The 23,851-nt window shown below is 40.1% G+C and overlaps 1 pseudogene; it reads right to left on the bottom strand.

The window, feature by feature from the left end:
• Positions 1 to 2,191: 2,191 nt before the first annotated feature.
• On the bottom strand, positions 2,192 to 21,906 carry LOC144234528 (AP-3 complex subunit beta-2 pseudogene; annotated as a pseudogene).
• Positions 21,907 to 23,851: the final 1,945 nt, after the last annotated feature.

Raw genomic sequence — 23,851 nt, 5'->3', positions numbered from 1 at the left:
CCCCCCCCCCCCCATCCATCCATGTTGAAAGATGTTATCTGAATAGCGTGGATTACACCTCCACGAAGCTAGACTACATCCCTAATTCATTATTATTTTAGAAAACTCACCTTTCAACCACCTACAATATGGGCCATCATTCATATCGAACTTAATTAGAAAACAGTTTGGATGTTGGAGGAATTCCTAATTTAAATCAATTAAAGGGAAACTTGTCAAGTTAGCTTTGGGTTTGCTTTTCTCTACTCTCACAGCAGGACTGAAGAGATCTGTCTTCCCCAATCTCCTTGTCTTCATCCAGGATTATGTCATAGTGTTCACTGTGTAAATCTAGGTACTTATGGTGGCAATTAGCATCTGAGACTCCTGCCACAGCTAGGAGAAGGAGCCTGGATGACAAACGAAGGCATCCCAGGATTTCACGCTGGAAATTCTTTGATGGGTGCTTTCATTCACAAATGACATACCTCCACTTGGTGGGGCAAGGCAACCCCGTTCCCTAGCCCTGTTTCTATTCTATGTTGCGAGCTCTTCTTCCTTCCCTCCCCATGCCCTAAATCCTATTGTGTCACAGTTAATCTAGTTGTCAAATGGAAAAAGCATGTCAGATAGTGACTATTTAAGGAGCACATTCTTCACTGAGTAGATCATTACAGGTCCTTTACTTCTGCATTGCTAAAATAAGATTCTTTGCCTTATCTGTCACCTACCCATATCCCTGCTGGCTTAAAATATGAGCTCCCTCTCTACCTAACTTATATAGAACTACTTTCTATGTAGTAATTTCACTCATTTCCATGCATTCAAAAATCATTATCTGCCAAGCAAGGGGACAAGTTATATTCCATATATGTATAGTCTCCATGGAATGTGTATCCATATATGTATAGTCTCCAAGGAATGTGTACCTGAATGGACCAAGTATTCACTCTGGAGGAAGAGGAGAGAGAAGAAGAGGACTCAAACTTCAAAGATTCCACAGAAGGCAACCAGGGTCCAACAGTGAATCAGACAGTGGTATAATATATGTATAATATATGTATATATATTCTAAAAGTAGGGCATATGATCACTTATGTATTTGCCATATCTCTCAGGCTGTGGATCATGAGAATAGGGACTAAGTTTTAACAATCTTTAGTATCCCAGAGTATAGATTACTCTGGGTTTACTACTTTGGATGAATGAATGAATGAATGAATGAAAAAATAACAAATGTCAAGTATTACTTTTGACTATAAAAGTAGTAGAAGATTTGAAAGTTATTGGATTTCTGATTGTAATTTGAGAAAATAATCCAGAATATTTGAAAAAAGATACACCCTTGAATTCTAGCTTACAGTCTGTTATAAATAGAGTAAACCAAAAGAAATTTCTCGACAAGAGTCTAAAAAGTCAAGTCTTCATTATGGTTATGTATTTGGGATATTTGATGGAAAATCCTGGTGTGGAGGTTAGAAGACCATTCAGGGTTTCAACCTCTATAGTTGAAGTAGATGTAAAGGTCAAGATAATTACTCAAGTAACTAATGTGATTGTATTTTCTTTTTTCCTCACATAACTTTTATGTGTAGCATTGTCTCCTCTCAGATTGTAAATTCCTTAAGGTTAGAAATCTGACTCTTCTTTGAGTTTGGAGAATTGCCTCTCAAGAATTGTGTCTTAGTAGATGCTCATTTGATTGCTCCTGTAGAATGAACAGGCTCCAGAGATATCAGTTATTTACCTTTTTGGTAATTTTTTTCTGGTGCCTCAGTGCCAGTTTACTAGAATCCCTTCCAAAGGGCTGGTCCAGTATGGAAAAGCCCAGGATAGAGAGGGTGCACTGGTGAAACAAAAGATGTATCTAAAGCATGCCATCAACTTTTTTTTTTTTAACGTTTATGCTGCTTTAAAATCATCTTGGATACTTTTTAAAGGAAGATTTCTAGGCTCAACCCCACATATTCTGATTTGGTGTTCCTGGACTCTAGCTCAGAAATACACATTTTATTTTATGCATGTATTTTTTTATTGAGCTGTAATTGACATACATTATACTAGTTTCAGATATACAGCAAAATGATTTGATATTTATATATACTGCAAAATGATCACAATAAATCTAGATATTATCCATCAAGTATATATGTTATAAAATATATTACGAAAATACTGAGATTTTGCTAATCTCATTTCTGAAATCTGGGAATTAGTGGTTCAGAGGGCGTACCATGTCCATCCCCAGCACTGTGCCAGTCACCACCTTCTCACTCAGTGGCAGCTCCGGTGAGCAGGGTGTCCAGGGTCAGCAGGACCAGGCTCCCACTGGTCAGCATCCTTCCTTCAAACCCGTACTTGTCATATGTCTGACAAGGGACACAATCAAGGTTGGCAGTGGCAGTCACTTTCTGTACCACACTGTGGTCACTCCGACAGGTGTCTGGCAGTTTGATCTTCTCTGTGATCTCATTCATGTCCATCAGCTATACCTTCTTGAACTCCTTCTCAATCGTGAACACATACAGGGGCCCTCTGCTCTGCAGTGGATGTGGAACTGTCAGGTTTGGATTCATAGCTGGAAGTTGAGCACCTAGGCTAAGTCACAGAAATTATTGCCCATTACAGCAGTTACAGATTCTTTGAGTGCTAGGGACTCAATTTCAGGATGCTGATGCCTGCAGGCAGTTTGGGGGTGCCCACTTGCAGGCCCCTGATGGGGGCATTGGAGCTGTTGGAAAAGTGGGTGTGCACAGATACCATGTGGGGGCCCCAGGGAGAAAGGCTGGATGCCCTCACCAGTTACAAGGTGCAGCAGCCCCTGCCTCCCAACCCCGACACTGGACTCAGCAGCAAGGGCATCAGGATCTTTTTTGTTTGCTTGTGAATGTCAGGCCCTCCAGGTCAGCAGCCAGACTGGTAGATACAATTGTGGGAGGAACAGAGGCTGGACACGAGGAGGGAGAAGTCCTCTAGATCAAACAAAGACTTTTCTTTGGCTGTAGGGGTACTTGTTCCACAGGGAGGGTTTTGTTTTGTTTCTTCTTCCTTTCAGGAAGCAGTTTCCCCTGATGCTCCTCAGGCTCCAATGTCTTCTCAAACTGATGAGCTACAGCTGGAATTTCTGTCCTTCCCTGAAGACAAACCCTCTCCTTGTCCCTACGGCACCTTCTTCATCTTCGCCTTCTCATTTTCCTCCTCACTGTGTTCACTCTCACTCCTTCTCCCTTTCTCCTCACCTTCCTCTTGGTTTTCACAATTGGAGCCAATGGTGGATTCTTCAGCTGCTCTCACTGCTGCTCTTGCTGATTCACTCTCGGACTCTGGGTGCCAACCTGTGGACTCTGTGGGGCCTGACTCCTCTTCCTCTCCTTCCTCTTCTGCCAGATTGAACACCTGGTCCATTCAGGTACCTCCATGTTGCATGTGGATGTTTCTGGAGCTTCTTCTGGCCAGTCCGGAAGCTCTTGGTAGCCTGTGGCCTTGGATTTAGAAGTGGGATAGCGAGCCCGGCTGGAAGTGGTCTGGTATTTGAAGGATGACTCCAAGCCTGGGGCTGCTTCGGGTGCCAGGCGGAGCTCCTTTGCATGGTGGCCAAGGGCTCCACCCTGCTCTAAAGAGAGGATAAACTGCCAGGTCAAGTGTGGTAGGTCACAGATATCATGGTTTTGGTGGGACTTGGCCAGACTTAGTATATACTGGGTCAACAGCTTATTCTGTTTAGGGTTGGTCAGCTAGAGTTTGGCTGCCAGGTTGATGACCTGCAGTTTGATGATGTCCTGCTCTGCTGTGAAGGACTTGGCCGTTTTTCCCAGGACATCAGGTGAATACTGGAGACATGCTCACACTACTCATCAATGAGCCACAGGATCCTGGCGCAAGCCATGAGCACCTAGATGTTTCCCATGAGCTCTGCCAACTTATGAACTCTTATGCTGTACTGGCTGCATCTGCAGCAGCTTCTTAATGATGACCACGGACTCTGTGATGAATAGCGCATCACAGTGAAACAGTAGCTGCATCAGGCCATTGAGGCAGGTGCCACACGCCCATCCTGTGTTAGCTGTACGTGTCCAATGGCTTGGATCATGATGCCCTAAAGTTCCTGACCATGCTGTGAATATAAGTCTGGCGTTTTTGTAGGACAGTAAGGATTCTAGTTTCATTAACTAGTTTGCTCAGCACTTCCAGCTTTAGGCTTTTGATCTGGGTGGAACTGATCAACCCGATGTAGAAGCTCTTCAGACAGGGTTGAAATATACTGGATGCTAGATGGACATGGTGGCCACCATGAACCTTATGGTAGAGAGAACAGTGTCAAAGGCACTTGGAAACTTGGGGTAGGGCAAGGGGAAGTAGGTGTGGGGACAGAGGTGGGCCAAATAGAATGGAACAGAAGACAAATTGGAGGAGGGCAATAGTAGGAAGAGGGCAGAACTGGGGTCAGTGCAGGGGTGGGTGGGCCAGGATAGGGAGGCTGCATGTTGTGCCCAGCATCTTAAGGCATTTTTTTTTTTGAGAGCACAAAATATTTTATTTAACAATTTTCAGTGTAACAAATTTGCATTTTGGAAAAATAGGAACTCCTGCCTCAGAGGAATCTTCTTAGATCAAGTCACTGGCAGCAGCCACAGAGAACACTGGGCAGTTCTGGACTGGAAGAGGCTGAGGGAGCCAGAAGGGTCTCACATCTCAGGAATCATATCAAGTGCTAACCAACGGGCACAAGAGACTGCTCCACCAACAAGGCCAGGCGTTTCTCAAAGTGATGAGAATAACGATCTGGTCATACAAATCTCTAGAACATTTTGGAAAACATTTTGTGGGGCTTTCCAAGATGATCAAGTGAGCCAGAAAAATGCAAAGACCTGTGCTTACACTCTTACACAGTTTCTACATTTAGACTTAAAATACCACACCAACTATTGGGGCTCCTGGGAGGCTCAGCTGGTTGATATCTGATTCTTGATTTTGGCTTAAGCCCTGAATGCAGGGTCATGGGATCTAGCCCTGCCTCACTCTCTGCACTGAGCATGGAACCTGTTTAAGATTCTCTCTCTTGGGGCGCCTGGGTGGCCCAGAAGGTTAAGAGTTCAGCTTTGGCTCAGGTCATGATCTCACGGTTTGGTTCGTGAATTTAAGCCCTACATCAGGTTCTCTGCTGTTGGTGTGGAGTCTGCTTCAGATCCTCTGTCTCCACCCCACCATGTTTATCCCTCCCTCGCTTGTGCTCTCTCACTGTCCTCTCAAAAAAAAAAAAAAAAAAAAAGCCTAAATAAATAAGGGGCACCTGGATGGCTCAGGTAGTTAAGCCTCCAACTTCGGCTCAGGTCAAGATCTCTGGGTTTTGTGCTGACAACTTTGAACCTGGAGCTTGCTTCAGTTTCTGTGTCTCCCTCTCTTTCTCTGCCTCCCCCTGCTTGCGTGCTCTGTCTCTCTCTCAAAAATGTATAAACTATAAAAAATTTAAAAACCTAAATAGATAAAAATAAAATGCCAGCAAACTATATTCTTCCAGAACATATAGAAACTAATTTCTAAAGATTTTTATAAATATTTAAATCTTTTCCTCAGTCCATTTAGACTTAAGAATGCAGATAGTTTTAACAACAGTCCGTGAGGCCTCAAAACTTTGAGTCCAGTAAGAGGGGGTCTTCCTTTGAGATTTAGTAGGGGTAACACTCAGCCTATCAGCTAAGGAAGATCTTATTGTGGAAGGAATTCCAACACCTGTAGATGATGGATGGCACCTGGCGGGGGGAGAGGCCTAGACTTCAAAATAAAGACGGTGGTCAGACGCTGCTGGAGCCATGCAGAGCGGGAGCAGCCTGCAGGTCAGCGGCCTTTAAATGTGTGTGAATGTAACCCACCCGCTCCCTCAGAATAACGCTTTCTGATTAGCAAGTGAGGATGTTTCACAGAAAGTCCCGGCACTTCTGGAACTGGTATCTCTGCTGAGCCCTGGAGCATGTAAGTCCACCGTTCTGGGTTTTTTGTAGTCTTGTGGTTCTCGAGCTCTGGAGCCGTCCTGGTTTTTAAAGTTAGATGTTTTGGGCACCCCTGCCTTAGGTGAGGGCCCCCTCCCCCTAGTGTACATGGCTGTGGACACCAAGTGAGGCTGGGGGAGAGGGGCATTTGATGGTGAGATTGCACCTCAGACTCTCCTTCCTGCTTCTGTGTGTTCCTTCTTCTTTCCTTCTTTCACTGGATATGCAGGAGTTGCTCAGACAAGCTTTTAGTTTTTTCAGAGGCAGGGGTTTCTTATGTACATGCAGATTTGGTTTGTCTGTGGGATATGATGAGTTCATGATCTCTCTACCTCGCTATCTTGAACCCAGGAACGTTCTGGAGGCTGGAAGCCGTAGAGCAGGGTGCCAGCATGGTTGGGTGAAGGCCCTACACTTTTTTAAACCTGCATTAACTATTCTTTTATATATGGGTGGTGATAGGGATAACAAAGGCAAAAGAAATAGAAAAAATAAATCTTCCTAAAGCTTACAGCCCATGATCTTCCTAAAGGACCCATCTTCCTCAATGTTAATACTTTGTTAGGGGCATATGGCAACCGTAGTTTGACATAAGCCCACCCTCCAGGTCCTGTTAAGTCTCCTTTAACACATGAAAATCGCTTTGAAGACCTCCTTTATCTCCCCCATCCTCCACCGCCCCCCCCCAAATAGACCTTAGCAGTCAGTGTCCAAGCATATGACCCACTGATACACATGTGAAGGGTCTGAACACTAAGGTTTTACTAGACAGTAGTAAATGACTTTATTCTAAAATCAGCTAGCCCCTCAAGGTCCTTGAAACCTTACTTGCAAATTCCTTAGAGGCTTAGACTTTCCCTAACTTCCTCCCAACTTGTAAGTATATAATCAGCCATTCCTCACAACCCTTGCAGTGTTGGAAAACAGCAAAATAGGACTATCAGTATGATGTTTCAGTCCTAGCTCCACAGAACTTTCGCTTAAGTTATTTTTCCATCTCCTCACGAATGACACCTGTCCTCCATCACCATGACAATCCGTGTCCCAATAAAAACATTCAGGCATTACCTGAAAAAGTAAAAGTGCTTTTCATTGGTGTCTCATCTCAAGATAGGTCTTGTGGGTTTTAAATTTTTTTTAATGTTTTATTTATTTCTAGGAGAGAGAGCGAGAGAGACAGCATGAGCAGGGGAGGGTCAGAGAGAGAGGGAGTCACAGACTGAAACAGGCTCCAGGCTCTGAGCTGGCAGTCAGCACAGAGCCCGACATGGGGCTCGAACCCACTAACCACGAGATCATGACCTAAGCGAAAGTCGGACGCTTAACTGACTAAGCCACCCAGGCGCCCCAAGCTTCTGACTCTTAATCTTGACTCGGGTCATGCTCTCCCAGATTTTGGATTCTAACCCTGCATTGGGCACAACTCTCTGCAGAGTGTGCTTGGGATTCTGTCTCCCTCTCTCTCTGTCACGTTCATTTTTGTGCTCTCTCTCTCTGTCAAAAACCAACAACAACAAAAAGACCCAACCAGCACAATTGATTCATTCTAGGATCTGGACACTACTTTCTGAAGTACACTGGCTTATGGTTCTTCTCAATTTCTTATCGAGAAAGAACTAGATAATCATTTCGGAACCTGCTATACACCTCCACGTAGTCTATTAATTATATTTACAGTTAGCTTAGAGTAAAACACTCCTGGCTCTCATTATACATTTGAACAAATTGGATCTCAGTAAATCTTTTCAGTTATATATGGAAGCAGTTACTTTGTAATAAAACCTGTCCTAAATTCTGGTTGATAGGGTTCAATAAGCATTTATTGGTCACCTAATAGGAGTTGAGTATAGAGCGTCTATTCATAAAAATCCCTGCTGTCAAAGAAGTTACATTATAAGTGAGGGCAGGTCAGTTCAGCAGGGAAGGCAGTTCTTTTTGAGGTATTTTTACCTGGTGATGATTACTATAAATTCAATGAAATAGTCCTGTGGTAGAGTATTTGGGGGGTGGGAATGGTGATAGGTTGGTGACAGAAAATAGGTGAAATGAGGCCTGAGAGACTCTAATAAAAATCTGGGACAAAGGTTGTTTCAGAGAGTACAGCAAATATAAAAGCTCCGGACAGAAATGGAGTTATTAACATTAGCTAGGTCAAAGGATTCACCTGACCAACCACTGAAATTCAGATGTCCTTCCTAACTCCTCACTGTAGGCCGAATATATGCACACATACACAAAGTCTGCTCATCTATCTATTGCACACAGCCTCATAATGCTCAGTGGGATGCTGATGTGATAATCACACCTAGGAATACTTGATCTGGATGATTCTGTCTTCATTATTGAAAGCACAACCTTAGGACTATGCCAAGCAAGCATGGGTCTTCTGTAATTCTGGGTTTCAAGTACATTTCTCATGTGTTTTGCTCTGGCCTTCGTGGGTCCATTGGTCTCCTCCCTTGTCCCTTGGCCTATTTTGTTAGGTGGGAAAATGTGAGTGGGGCTCTCACCTCCTGCACATGTCAGGTTTTATGTATGCATATCATAGTCATCCTGGCCTTGCTGGTGGCTCAAATATCTAAATGCATGAGGCTTTTTGAAGTTGATGCTACTATTAACAAAAGAATCAAAAAGAATTTGCTGGGTTCCAGAAGTGAATGGACTATTCACACCTTGGATGGTTTTCTATATTAGTAAATAAGGGGCAAGTACCTTTTAAAATTGTGGTTTTTATCTATTTTTAAAGCCTTCTAAAATGTTTATTTAGATGTATATGTATTTTTATGAGTGAGCACATGCAAGAACAAGTAGAGGAGGGGCAGAGAGGGGCAGACACAGAATCGAAAGCGGGCTCCAGGCTCCAAGCTGTCAGTGCAGAGGCTGATAGAGAGACTTGAACTCCAGAACCAAGAGATCATGACATGAGCTGAAGTTGGATGCTCAAATTGTGGAGTTACTCAGGTGCCTCAAATGTTTGTTTATTTTGAGAGAGTACGTGCACGCATGAGTGGGGGGAAGGGCAGAGAGGCAAGAGAATCCCAAGCAGACTCCCCTCTGACAGCCACCCCCCCCCCAATGTGGGGTTCAGTCTCTCACAAACCGTGAAATCATGACCTGAGCTGAAATCCAGAATGAAACACTGAACCGACTGAGCCACCCAGGTGCCCCTGTTTGTCAGAGGCTGGCTCTGGCTGGGGTCCAGGGGTCCCTGAAGGATGGACGATGTCAGCGAGGGAGGGGTGAGAGAGGCCCGAGAGTCTTTCTGGTCACTGGGCAGGCTTCTCCGCCCTGGCTGGGGCTCAACTTTATTTTAAAATTAAGTGTTGGGGGGATGGCACAGAAGTGGCAGTTGCCTTAGACAACAATTTCTGATAACCGACTTCTTTGATAGGTAAGAATTTCCCAGAACCTAGGTTTGTAGTAGACTTCTGCATAACCTTTATCAATAGTGAGATAGGTGATTTAGATGCTTTTCCTATGGGAAAGAAGGTATCTTTAGCATATCAGACAATGTTTTTAGCATAAAAGGGTGAAGTTACTTTTCTGTGGGGGGCGGGGAGGGCGGTGTCAAACAGGTCTCTCAGGAGACACCTTTGCTCCCATAATCACAAAAGAAGTAGTTCCTCAATAGGTTCCTTGACAGGGAGCAATCAGCATATTCAAGGACAGAATAAGTCACTCCAAATACTTGAGAACAAATGCCTTGGGAAGGGGCGGCCAGTGTTCCAAGCAAAAACAAGTGGGTGGGGGTGGATATCTGCACTTAACTCTAAATTAGGCTCTTGGTCTCAGGGCCAGACTCAAGCCCCCTTTATTATCTAAGTCTTGGATCTGCAAGGTCCTTAGGAAGAACCTTTGAACAATCATCCACAATGTTTTCATCTGAAATCTCTTTGGAAAAGGCAGGGACATGCCTTTCCTTATGAGCAATCTGTGGGGGGAATATCGGTCTGATCTGGAATATTGTGAGGCCTGGTCAATACCAACAGCCTCATTTCCAACGTGAGCCAGTAGTAGCAGAAGGAGATTCCAGTTTTCTGTTTCTCCTGGCAGGAGCTGTGCAAACGCTACCATTTCCTCACTGTGATTGTCATCCAGCGAGGCCAGTGCGGCTCCCAGCACCTGTTATCTCATCTTTTTAAATATATCACATGTTACTTGGTGGAGTTTGATATTTAAATACTTTTCCTTCCGTTTGTGTGTTTTTAACCTTAATCCTTTTTGAAATGATCCTGGAGATATGCATGAGGCTTTTGGATTACTTGTATTTTGGTTGTTCTTACCTTTAATTGTATGTTTAAGATTTTGATACCATATTTACTCGGCAATAACCAAGTAGCTCCAATCATATTTGGCTTAGAAGGCTTTAATTTTTTAAAAACAAATTTTAATGTTCTTTTGAGAGAGAGAGAGTGAGCACAAGGGGGGGGGGTGGCAGAGAGTGGGGAGATACAGAATCCAAAGCAGGCTCCAGGCTCCCAGCTGTCAGCACAGAACCTGATGTTCGGCTCGAACCCATGAACCGTGACCTGAGCCAAAGTCAGATGTTTAACTGACTGAGCCACCCAGGCACCCTAGAAGCTTAAATTTTTATAGGAGCAAGGTGAGGATTATCCAGGTCTGTGATGATGATTTTATCTGGAAAAGTTGAGTGCTTTCATGCTAGTAGTGTATTGACTATTGTGATTAAGTTAATGGTCTTGTTCATTCACTCTGTTTAAAAAAAAAAACCAAACTTAAAACACTGAAAATATAGATATGTGTGTGTTGGTGGAGGGGATATTAAATTATTTAAAAAAACTAAAAATGTTTTTTCTTTCATTTATCATAAAGTTACAGGGTTATTTTGTGATCACTACCTGTAATAAATTTTTAAACTTGGAAATGCTCAGACTCTTTGTTGAGACAAAAATATGTCTTTATCCTCTGCCATTTCATCTTAAAATACATCTAGGGAGAAAATCAGGTAATTTCTTGTCCTGAGGCAATAAAGATCTCTGTGTTCTTTTTAAGGATCCCATTGACGTTTTTATCATCTGAAGAAAATTTTCTAAGGTATGTCTAAGAGGTCTCTGTAAATAAATACCAGAACTTTTTTTTAATGTTTATTTTTGAGAGAGACAGAGAGAGAGTGTAATGAGGGGAGGGGCAGAGAGAGAGAGAGAGAGAGAGAGACCTAGAATCCGATGCAAGCTCCGGGCTCTGAGTTAGCTTTCAGCACAGAGCCCAATGCGTGGCTCAAACTCCCAAACCATGAGATATGACCTGAGCCAAAGTCGGCTGCTCAACCCACAGAGCCACCCAGGCACCCCTAGAACCTATATTTTTAAAAACTTCTACCAACGGTCATTCCAAATTACTTTAATAAAACTATTGTTAGTCTTCATACCTAGATTATACTTAGCAATTTTTATAGATATAAGAAAAATAACCCATATTCAAATCAGGCAAAAAAATGTTATCAGACTTTTTATTTAAGGTGGGACCATAGACCTCCAAGGAGCTGACACTGATGCAAGTACATAAGGGTCTTTATTACAAGCTCGAGCAGGGGCTCACCCATTAACCGGCGCAGAGGCAGCAGGGTGAAGCTCCGAACAATAGCGAGCAGGGTTTTAATGGGGTAAAGGATGGGGGTGTTACCGTGCACATGTTGTATGTATAGCATCATCACATAAGCACCAATCATAATTGTACAGTCCCCATGGTAACAGTTTTGACCATTCAGTATCTGTGAGGTGTCCATTACTTTTGGCAGGACCCAGTCATGACCTTTGAGACTCCTTTGAAAATAACCAATTATAAGGTGAGCTCAAAGGGCCTATGTGGGGTTTAGGCAAGCGGTGAGTGATAGGCTAGTTTGTACAGAGTAACTACCTCCAGTTCCCAGTCCTGACTCAGACCACAGGAATGTTACACATTTCTTCTGATTGGCTGATCCGAGGGTGGCTTCAGCTGAAGCTTTTCCTGGAACTGGAGCTTCGTGCAGCCCGAGGTTGCTCTTAATGGAGGACTTAATTTCAGGCTCCTCAAAACTTGATTGTAAGTTTATATTTTGAATGTAGAGTAGTTACTGGCACATATTTGACACTCCGTAAATAGGACAGATGGAAGGAAGGAAACTAAGTTCTGTCTCCCTCAGAGTTTGTATCTATTTTCAAAAATCTGCATACCTGAAACTAATTATATGCCCAGTATAAGGGTGTAATGTTCAAAGTTTTTGTTAAATTTTACTGGAATGGCCATTTTTGCATTATATGTGTTATCAAGATATAAAGAGACTAAAAAATGTTTTCTATCTTATTTCTGTAGCTAGTCTTTTTTTTTTTTTTTAAGCTTATTTATTTTGAGGGTGAGAGTGTGTGTGAGAGAGCGCAGAGGAAGGGCAGAGAGGGAGAGCTTGAATCCCAAGCTGAGTCAGAGCCTAACTGTGAGGTTCAAAGTTGGGAACCTTCTGTGAGATCAGGACCTGAGCCAAAATCAAGAGCTGGGTGCTTAACGAACTGAGCCCCGCAGGTACCCCTCTGTAGCTTGTCTTAAGAGAGTACTAGTTAATTTTATTGTTGAGAAGAACTAAACATGATCTCTCTCATTTATGGGGCGGGAAGTGCACATATGTCAGGCAGTTTTACACATAAGCAATTATTTCTGGATTCAAAAATTCCAAGTTAAATTCAGTACTAATGCTGAACACGCAGCCTCATTTTAAAAGTTTAAAGAGTCAGTTGAGATATGGTTATCAAAATCATACCCTTTTTTCCCTTGGATTTCAAAACTGGGCCAGACATATCATGAAAACAGAATTTTCACAGATAGCAAAAAGTTACAAGAACTATATAAGCAAATAAAAAAATAAAATTGTTTCTAAATCAACAAAAGCAATAACAAGAAAAATTCCAAATATAAAGTTTTCTTTCATGCCTTCAACCAAGTATGCTGTTGGTATAATTTAATGAGTCTTTGATCTCATTGAGCTAGCTTACCAATTTATAACAAAGTAGAATTTAGGCAAGGTTTACAGAACACCATCCATGTATATGACTGGGGAAAAATCTGCCATATACATCAGGAAAGTATAAAATTTAGGGGTAAAATTAAGAGCTTTCTCTTCCATAAATTTTTTTGTCTATTGTATCATATGGATTCATGGAGTCCTAATTTAATTAATGGATTATAATCTAATATAAGCATGATTTATTTACATCAAATTTTTTCAGAATGGAAGGCCTGTCAGTATGCTCTTGGGTTCTTCAGAGAAGTCTCCATTATTTCTCATTGTGCATTTTTAGATTATAACTCAATATATGACGATGTGTACTTGTATTCTCATGTCCCCTTCCCCCATTGGCCTTGGTAACACTGTTATGTATTTAACTTCTAAATAGGCTATAAGCCTTACAATTCACGGTCATTATTTTTTATAATACACATTAAATTTTATGGAGATTAAAAAGAGGAAATGTTATAATTACCCATGTTTTATAATCTCTGGTGCTCTTAATTGCTTTGTGTGGATGCACGTTTCCCTTTTAGGTCATTTTCCTTCTGTATAAAGGACTTCTTTTTTTTAAATTTTTTAATATCTTACTTATTTCTGAGAGAGAGAGACAGCATGAGCAGGGGTGGGTCAGAGAGAGAGGGAGACACAGAATCTGAAACAGGCTCCAGGCTCTGAGCTAGATGTCAGCACAGAGCCTGACATGAGGCTCGAACCCACGAACCGTGAGATCATGACCTGAGCCAAAGTCAGATACTTAACCGACTGGGCCACCCAGGTGCCCCTTCTATATGAAGGACTTCTTTAACATTTCTTGTAGTGCAGGCTTGCTAGTGGTGAATTCTTTTAGCTTTATAGATCTAAGAAAATATTTCATCTTCATTTTTGAAGGCTTATTTCTCTATACTGTTAATTGTTAGGTAGACTGTTTTCTTTAGAGTTGTTCCATTCTCTTCTGGCTCAGATTGTGTCCTAAAAGAAATCTTTCCATTCTTCATTATTTTGTTAAAAACCTACAGCTTTTCTCTACTTGCAGGATTTCCCCTTTATCATAGTTTCTTTAACAGTTGGTTTAAGATGTACTTTTGCATTGTTTTCTTCTTGTTTGTTGTACGTGGGATTTACTGAGTTTGTTGGATCTGTGGGGTTATAGTTTTCATTGAATTTGGAAAAAACTCAGTCATTATTTTCTCAAATGTATTTAATTTTTAGTTTATTTTTTTTATCCTTCCTTGATTTGTTTCCTGTTGACTCTAGTTACATATATAGTAATCCACTTGTTATCCCACAGCTCCCTGATGACCTATTTTTTTTTTTTCTCCTTGCCTTTTGCCTGTCTGTATTGCATTTTGGATGGTTTCTGTTAGTGTGTCTTCAGGTTCCTAAGTCCTTTGTCCTGAAGCATCTATTCTGCTATCCATGAAAACCATTGTGTTTTTCATGACAGATACTATTGTTTTCACATCTTGAAGTTTGTTTTATTTTGTATATTCATGTTGCTAACATATTTCATATTTCCTTTTCTTCCTGACTATAGATAAATTTAATCGTAAACACTTCTAATGTCCTTGCCTGGGCATTCTATTAAAAACATACATTGGAAGTATTGCAAGTTTAGTTTCAGACTACCACAGTAAAGCGAATATCACAGTAAAGTGAGTCAAATGAAATTTTTGGTTTCCCAGGGCATATAAAAAGTATGTTTATACTATATGGTAGTCCATTGAGTGTAAAATAGCATTAGATCTTAAAAATACCAGTGTACAAATTTAAATATTAACTTAAAATAGTTGATAAAATTGGAGGTATAAAATAAACATAAATACATTATAAATTCAGCAGGTTATAATCATGGATCATAAATCACCATAACAGATATAATAATGAAAAAAGTTTGAAACACTGTGAGAATTGCCAAAATGTGACAGAGGCTTTAAGTGAAAAAACACTGTTGGAAAAATGGTACCAACAGACTTACTTGATGTCAGCTTGCCCTTAACCTTCAACCTGTAAAATATGTAGTTACTAGTGAAGTACAATAAAAGGTGATAGGCCTGTATCTGGGTGTTTCTTGGTCTGTTTCTACTGATTTTTTAAAAAAATATTTTTAAGGATGATACCTACCAATTCTTTGCCTAACTAATAGCTTTTAATGGAATGTCATATATTGTGACTTTTAACTTTGTTGCTGCTGGATACTTTGGTATATCTGTAAATATTCTTGAGCTTTGTCATGGAACTCATTTAAGTTACTTGGAAAGAGCTCGGTCCTTTGGAGTTTTCTTTTAAGCAACATGTTTGGTAGCCTTAGATTACACTAAACTTCATCTCATTTTGCCCCAGTACTGACTTTCCTAAGTACTCTGACTTCGTGTGCATTATAAAGTTTTTCCTTTCATGAATCTTTTCCTGTCCTTAAATAGTCTTGGTTATAGGTGTGTTTGTCAATTGATGACATAAAGATTTGAGGAAATGCTCTAACATCTCCAGTACTTTCTTTCTGTGTATGATCACTTCTTTCCAGTGCTTTGACCTGCACACTTTTCCCATCTGGGCCTCACTCTTTAATTACCTTGCCTGCACCCCATTGGTGACTAAGAGATTTTCATGCTAGACTTAGGAAGATAACCAAGCCTATGTTAGCCAACACTGGGTAGAGGAGATTTATCACAACCATGTGTATCATTAGTCAAATATATTCACAGCTGGGGGAGGAGGGCACAGCATGTCACATGTGACTTCATAGAGGTGGCTCTTGGGAACAGTCAACAACTGGAGACTATGGGAGGTAGTTTTTGTAGTATTGAGAGGGTGTGGTGACCCACAGTTCGTATGAGAGAATGTGATTGGTTTGCTGGATAATTCCATGTGTTTTTCTGGGAATGAAACCCACCATTCGGCAGTAAGCCTGAAGTAGTTCTCTTTTTTTTTTTTTTTTTAATGTTTTATTTATTTCTAGGAGAGAGAGAGAGACAGCGTGAGCAGGGAGGGTCAGAGAGAGAGGGAGTCACAGACTGAAACAGGCTCCAGGCTCTGAGCTGGCAGTCAGCACAGAGCCCGACGCGGGGCCCGAACCCACGAACCGCGAGATCATGACCTAAGCGAAAGTCGGACGCTCAACCGACTAAGCCACCCAGGCACCCCGCCTGAAGTAGTTCTCTTGATAAGGAAGGTTATTTGGCTGATGAACCTCATCTATGGGAGCGTAATTGGGAGGTGGACTTGTGGTTATACCATGTAAGGCCTTCTTGGTTTCACCTGATATAAAGGCAGCACATAATATTGGATCTCAATTTTACGGCTTAAACCACACACCTGGCTCCAATCTCCCTCTTCTCAGCTCCGTGGCATTGCTAGGCTCTGAAGGGGTCCTTGTCAGTATTGCCATTTGTAATCTCTCATTAGGGCTGTAACCTGGGGACAGCCCTAGAGTTCATATTTCTCAGGCATCACTGTCCTGTGCCACCATATGTGCATGGTTGGAATAATAGTATTTCACTGACTTTGTTCATTGTTTTTAATGATGGATCTGCCACCTATTACTCCACCTTTTTGAAAAAAAATTTAACGTTTATTCATTTTAGAGAGACAGAGCACAAGTGGGGTTGGGGCCGAGAGAGAGGTAGACACAGAATCCGAAGCAGACTCCAGGAACCTGGGAGCTAGAACCCACGAACCATGAGATCATGATCTAGGCCGAAGTTGGACACAACTGATTGAGCCACCCAGATGCCCCTACTCCATCCTGACCTTAGCTTACATTTTAAAGTACTGGAGCATGGTACACATGATACATTGAACTTTAATGGGAAATTAATCATTACTAAACAAATGTTACATATTTGGTCATCAAGAGGAGGATTTTACCAGTGTCCCTTTTAAAATGCTTCCTATCCCTCAAGAATGCTGTAAAAATATAACTGTACTATGATTAGGGGAAGAAGAAGGGCATAAAAGAGAAATCTAGTGAATATTTGACAAAAAGAGAGAAAGAGTGGTTTACACACCAGTATAGTGCTCTTACCATTAGTATTCTCCTAACTTCTATTCCTAGACTTGAATCTGAAGTCTCACAATTTTGAAAATGAAGACACATGTAGGAACTTGATTTTGAATAAGTATTTAAACCCTTTAAACACCATGCTCCTACCCTAAAAAAAAAGAAAAATATGGACACAGTGGTTTGTTGCAGACCTGCTATAAAACCTACACAAATAGTTTATACAAGGTTTGGCACACAGTAGGTGCTAAATAAATATCATTTCCACTTAAGCTATTTTGATTACTTCTGAAGGAGTTTAATGTCTCCGAGTTTCCCTATCTCCTTTTGTACAAACTAAAATTATTTTACCAACTAGCTGGTTTCGATTTTTGTTTCTGCCATTTCCCTTTTCCATTTCCTCACTCTGGGAGGTTATAAACCATGCTGTGTCCATAAGTAAATAAAAAAAATTCTCCGCTTCCCCAACAAAGAATACTTTTTGGCAAACACTCTGCACTTATACGAAGTGTCAGAATTTCAAAGCCTCCCCAAGGAGTCCAGCAAACATATCTAAGGAAAGGTAACAGAGTGATTAGGAGTCCTTTTCAAGGCAGCAGGACCTTTCTTCAGAAAGAAAGTCAGGCTGTGTAAAGAGTCACACGCTTATCCTACAAGACCTTTAGCAGCAGCAGCAGCAAATGCATGCAGGCAAAGAATAAGATCCTGTTAGCTCAGAAAGGGGAGTTCACGTTAGAGTTGTGAGTTATTTTTAAATCTTTGCTGTATAGTAAGTATATAGGAAAACTGCAATCCTTTTGATTATGTTCAGTCCTTAAGATAGTTGATGATGTTAACAAGTAGATATTGAGCAAATTAAATCATTTCCAATATATTGTACTTGAATGTTTGGACATACGGATGCTGCGAACTTTATAGATAACAACTTGGCAGCATGAACATTGCAACTTCTCAATTATTAATTCTGTAACCATGAGCCAGTTACCTAAGATCTTTGCACATCACTTTCCATCTCTGTCAGTAGTGATCATTTCATATGATTTTTCTGAGTGTTCAGTAAACCAACACAAATAAAAGATAAGTCATAGTCCAAAATTTATAAGAGGCCCCCAGAGAAAGATTGCTCTACTGATGGTACTACCACTACTAGTAAATCATGAACTATTATTATATTTGTCATTAAATGTTTGTTTTCAAACAATGGACACTTTTAGATTCTTACAGTGCTTGCCAAAAGCAGAGCTCCCAAAATCAAAATAAGGAAACAGAAATGAAATATAGGCAGGCACTGTGATGGAAATTCAAAAATCTATAGGAAACCATGACATTGAAAATACAAACTATTATTGCTCATATAAAAAGAAAAATAGGGAAAGTAACATTCTACCACTTTAACAACCTTTGGCCTTGTGTATTTATTAATCAACTCATTCATTCAACAAATATTTATTAAACACACATAATTCTTGAGCCATTAATCTAGGCATTGTAGATAAAGAAGTTAACAAAACAAAAATTTGAGCTCACAAGGAGATGATAGGAGGAGATAGAGAAGAAGAAATAAATTCTGTCCTTTCCTATCTTACTCCTCAGAGGGAAATCTCTATGAAGGATCTATAAAGAGGAAAAAGGAGTTTGTATATCAGTAGAAAGAATTGCAATTTTAAATTAGGTGGTAAGGGAAACGCTCCAAGAGAAAGAATGAACAAAGATTTGAAGAAGGTGTAAATTGTGACTTTAATGGATAACCATGAAGAGTGTATTCAGGCAGAAGAAACAAGAAATGGATAGCCTTGGGGTAGGATCATGCCTCTATTGTTGGTAGAATGTAGAAGATAGGAGTGTATAGTTAAGTGAGCAGGGGTCAGTCCTATTATTGAGACTAGAGAGTTAATAAAAGGACAGTAAGTATTCAGAGAACAGGTGGTCCTACAGCTTATTTTTTGAGTGTTATTTTTTCCTTTCAATGAGTTGGAGAATCATTCTGGATCTGTGCAGAGAACAGATTAAAGAGAAATAGGGTAGATGAGTTAAAAAGTTAGGAGTGATGGGATTCTTGGTCTGTTTTGATGTGATGAATTATGGGGTGTAAGAGAAAGAGGAAAGTCATAGATAACTATGTTGCTCAACTGTGTAGGATAGAATTTCCAAGTAGAGAAAATGAGCATGCAAGTGGAAGTTGAAAATGGAAGACTGATTTGGGGAATATTAAATTTTAGGTTACATTTAGATACTTATGCCTTGATGTCATGGAAATATTTGGATCCAAGCTGAGTCCAGGGTGGAGATCCAGGCTAAAGATAAAAATTGAGAGTCATCAGGATGTAGAATTATTTTCCATTTTTTTCATTCCTTGTCTGAAGACACTTAGAATTTATATATCCTATTTTCAGCATTACATTAACTTTTTAAAAAATATTGCCTCATAGAAACATGTAGTACTATTTTGCAGACAATGGATGTTATGTGGCATAGTTAGGTATTAATGGTCAGTTTTACCAGGTATCATTTGGGCAGCTTTGAGCTTGGACATGCTGTTGCACACTTGTGGTCTTCAGTTCCTCACTTGCAAATAAGAGACTGTACCATTAAATTTACATGATTTTTGTGTTCATGGTCCCATTTTATACCATCCCTCACAATTTGAGTTAATAAGTGATAGAAGATGTGCAGTGTATTGAGTGCTTTGTATTTAATCACCTAGTTTAATTCTTGCTAAAAATAGAGAAGTAGTTGGAATTATCCCAGTATGAATATGGAGCCTCAAGAAGATTGAATAATGTACTGGTGTTAGCATATTTAACAAAGAGCAAAATCAAGCATATCTGTAAGCTAATTGTTTTTGCTTTTGTTGTTGTTTCTATATGCATTTTATATGATAGGAATTGAAAGTTGCAGGAATAGAATAAATAAACAATAATTCCTCACTGTTTTCATTATTAGGCATGTGAGAAGGTTGGCTATCAGCATTAGAATAGTGCCTACTTTTCTATGAGGATCAAACAGAATTTTACTTGCATGAATAATGTAAGTATAATAGTTGTGGTAGCAGAATAGTTGTAAATGCAAAACTTTACTTAGCCTAGTTAGCTAGCTAGCTACTTACAAAAATATATCCATAGGAGCTTTCCATTGAGAAGAATCTATCTGAGACACCAAAATGCAATCTTATGTTTATGTGCTGGATGAAACCAGCCTATTAACTACCAATGGAGTTGAAAAGGTATGGAAGGTGAAATATTTGAATTACCTGTTACAGTTAAGCCCAATTTCACTAACTCTTGATTCTGTAGGTAACTTAAATGGTGTCCCTTTCTAGTTTGCTTTCTTCTCAAATTATTATTCATCACGTATGTTTTCCTTCCTTTACTTATAAAGATTTTTTTCTTACTCTATCATATATGTTATAACCTATATTCGGTATATAAATGAACACAAGTGTTGGGCATGAATGGTGTGTTTGTCCGATTCAGGTGAATCTGATTTATGTGGGTAAGTTCTCAGGGAATTAAGTGTTCTCATCTGTAAATTGGAAAGGAGATTCTAATCTTTCAGGGCTTATAGCATAACCAAATTCCATGTTTTGCAAGATACAAATATATCTATGACAATAACTTTAAAACCCAATATTAAGAGTACATGTAGACTAAGGTGCTAAATGTTGACATGAACTAGCTAAAATAATTTTTACAATGGCTCTCAAATGCAACCATTATAATTATTTGCCTTTTACTGATAACAAAATAAGAAACTGAGGTAGAGAGAGGTTAAATATCCTTCTCAAAGAGGCATAGCTGACATTTTTTCTCCCTGCTTTAAGAACAAGATTAGTTGTTAGAGCAATTGTGTCCAATAAAACTTTCTGCAATGCATAAAATACTGTATATCTGCCCTGTTCTGAATAGACGGACAGCTAGCCTCATGAGGCTTTTGAGCATTTGAAATGTGATGAGAGGGATGGAGGAACAGAATTTTTAGTTTTATTTGATTTTAATTACAATTTAAATTAAGTAGCCATATGTAGCAAGTGGCCAGCATATTGTACAGTGGCACTCTGGAGTTAAAGCCTATTAAATTGTGAGACCCTCCAGGGCTTGGGCTGAGTCTCATTTGGCATTGTGTCAGGGGCTAGTACTGACGTGGAACACAGAGCTGCATAGTGAATGTTCCTTGCAATAAAGGAGGGATTTTTGATGGGTTCTACCCTAAGCTTGCAGGTCTCGTTTCTGGTTTGTGGGTATCCCATTACATCTATCCTTTCCTACCTCCATTGTTGTTTAAGTCCTTGTTGAGTGAGCCTGGCCTTGGCTTCATTTCATTCCCTTCAACTGGGTTTAGACACCCAAAGTGTCACTATTTGCCAGGGAGGAGGTATAAATAATAGCTGAGAGTATGGATTTGGTGGCAAGGCTGCTTTACTTGAAATTGTGTCCCACAGCTTCTGAGTTGACTATCCTTTCTTAGACAAGGCCTGTAATCTCAGCATCTCTGTATCCTGTTTTATAAGGTGTGTGGAATAAAAGTTGTCTTTGCTTGAGGTTGCTGGGAGAGTAAAAGGAATTGGCCCTTGAAACACGTTGCAGGATATCTGGGAGGTAGATTATAATCAACAAAGAGGATCCAATTTTATTTATTTATTTTTTAAGTTTTCCTATTTGTGCTTTTCCTTCAAACCTCCATGCATCACAAATAGAAAATTTGGAAAAACCTTTTGAAACACTTTTTAAAACCGGGTCTACAGGACACTGATTTACCTCCATAATTTAAACAATCATTTCTTGAGCTGCATAACTTGCCAGATCCTTGAGGTAGAACAAGGAGGGTAAGGGTAAGTAAGACTCCTCCATCGCCTCCAAAGAGTTGGCAGGCTGATCTGAAAGATAGCTAACAGATGACTGAGGGGTGTGAGCATTATAGCGTATGGAAGTCTGAAGAGTGACCATCACTAGTGGATATGCGGGAATTATCACGGAAGTCTTCACGGAAGAGATTCTATCTCATTGGGTTCTAAAGAATGCTTAGCATTTGCTGAATGCATATAAAATGTAATCTTCAATGATCAATCTGTCCTTTGCTATTAGGAACTTGATGAATAAATCCTGAAAAGTAATTCTTCCTCCTTTATTGTTATTATTACTATTTTTTTGTTTCCTCTTTGTGCAGGTTGAGTTAAAAAGAATCTGGAAAGTGTAAATAGATCATGCTTTCTCTACAAAGTGTTAGAATGGGTACTAGGAAGAAAGAGACAACACTCATTAGTATGTGATTTTGCTTGGGGTCTCAGACCAGAGAAGATGCCCTATTAAAGGCCTAAGAAACAAAAAAAATCCAGATAACAACAATATTGCAAGCAAAATGATTATTTTAAGTATAAAAAAAGGTATGTCAAATAATCGCCACAGTTGGTAAATTGACCAGCCGCATATCTGGAGGCAAGGGTGGGGTGCATTGAAGAGAAGCTTGAGCCTTACATCACTGTAATTATGTATGAGTCCAGAACAATCTACACAACCGTGTCCCTCCAAGACTCCTCATAACCGCACAACCCATGCCACCAACAGGCCACCCTGCACAGGAAATTACACCTTTAAATGAGATGCCGGAAAGAAGCTTTCTAACAGTGTAGTGAAGGCAGTTGCACTAAGATGTTTGGTCATCTTTATTTTCTGGGGTTTAGCTCAATGTATTAAAAACAAGTGACCTATTTTCGATCTGTCACCAAGGCACTAAGGCATGGTAATTGTGAGTTCTGGAGATAGTTTTTATTCAGATCCTATCTCTGATCACTCGTACTTGGGTGATGTTGGGTAAGCTATTTAATCTATGTAGGCCTCAGTTTTCTCAGCTGTAAATCAAGACTATTAATAGTACCTTCCTTGTAGAATTGTTGTAATAATCAGGCAACATATAAAGTGGTAAGCCAGTGGCTGCTGTAATTAGTGGCCAATAAAAGTTGGATAGTGCCTCTCCTATGATTCTGCCAGTGTAGACTGTGTCTTCTTCATGCATGTGTTCTTCCAACTCATTGGGCCTTTAAACAATGGTTGTCCAGGAGTGCCTGGGTGGCTCAGTTGGTTAGGCGTCCAACTCTTGGTTTCAGCTCAAATCATAATCTCACGGGTTGTGGGTACGAGCCCTGAATTGGGCTTTCTGCTGACATGGCAGAACCTGCTTGGGATTCTCTTTTCCTCTCTCTTCTCCTCCTGTACTTGTTGTCTCTGTCTGTCTGTCTCTCTCTCCAAATAAATAAACCTTAAAAAATACTTTAAAAAATGGTTGTTCATTGAGGGAATGAGTAAATGAGAGCCTTATGTTGATACAGGTTTTGGAATCATGCCAACAAATAGTCTTTCTCTGATTCCAGCATTGTAATACTAACATTTTACTTCATAATTTGAATAAGTGATGCTTTTAATAATTAAATTATATTAGTTATCTGTAATACTCCGTACTGGGGACAAAAGATGGTGTGTGGCTGATTTTTAGGAATTATTTTAATGTCCCCATTGATAGTCATTCATTGCTTACTTGTTCATTTTGTCATTGGTTAATAATCACTTGCAGAAAAATGTTTGCCAACTCTAAAATGTGAGCGCGTGCACACACACACACGAAACCTTATAGACTCATTATGTAGTGTTAAAGATGGGACTTAAGCAAATGGTGGAAAACCACTTTTTTACGGGAGCAGTTACCTTGTTAGATTTGTCATTTGAATGGGGCTATTGTACACTTTTTCCTATAGTACTTTCTACCATGGATAAGTGGAAGGCTGTGAACCTGCAGATTTTTGTCTTGGCATATTTTCTTCAGGTGAGGCAGAGGGTTACCAAGTCTGTTTGTACATTTTACTCTAGTATATTAAATATCAGCTTTATTGGGGGGCCT

This window comes from Crocuta crocuta, unplaced genomic scaffold (assembly GCF_008692635.1).
Source record: "Crocuta crocuta isolate KB4526 unplaced genomic scaffold, BGI_CrCroc_1.0 scaffold688, whole genome shotgun sequence".
In the NCBI taxonomy this organism is placed as follows: Eukaryota; Metazoa; Chordata; class Mammalia; order Carnivora; family Hyaenidae; genus Crocuta; species Crocuta crocuta.
This window is presented reverse-complemented; position numbering and strand designations above follow the sequence as displayed.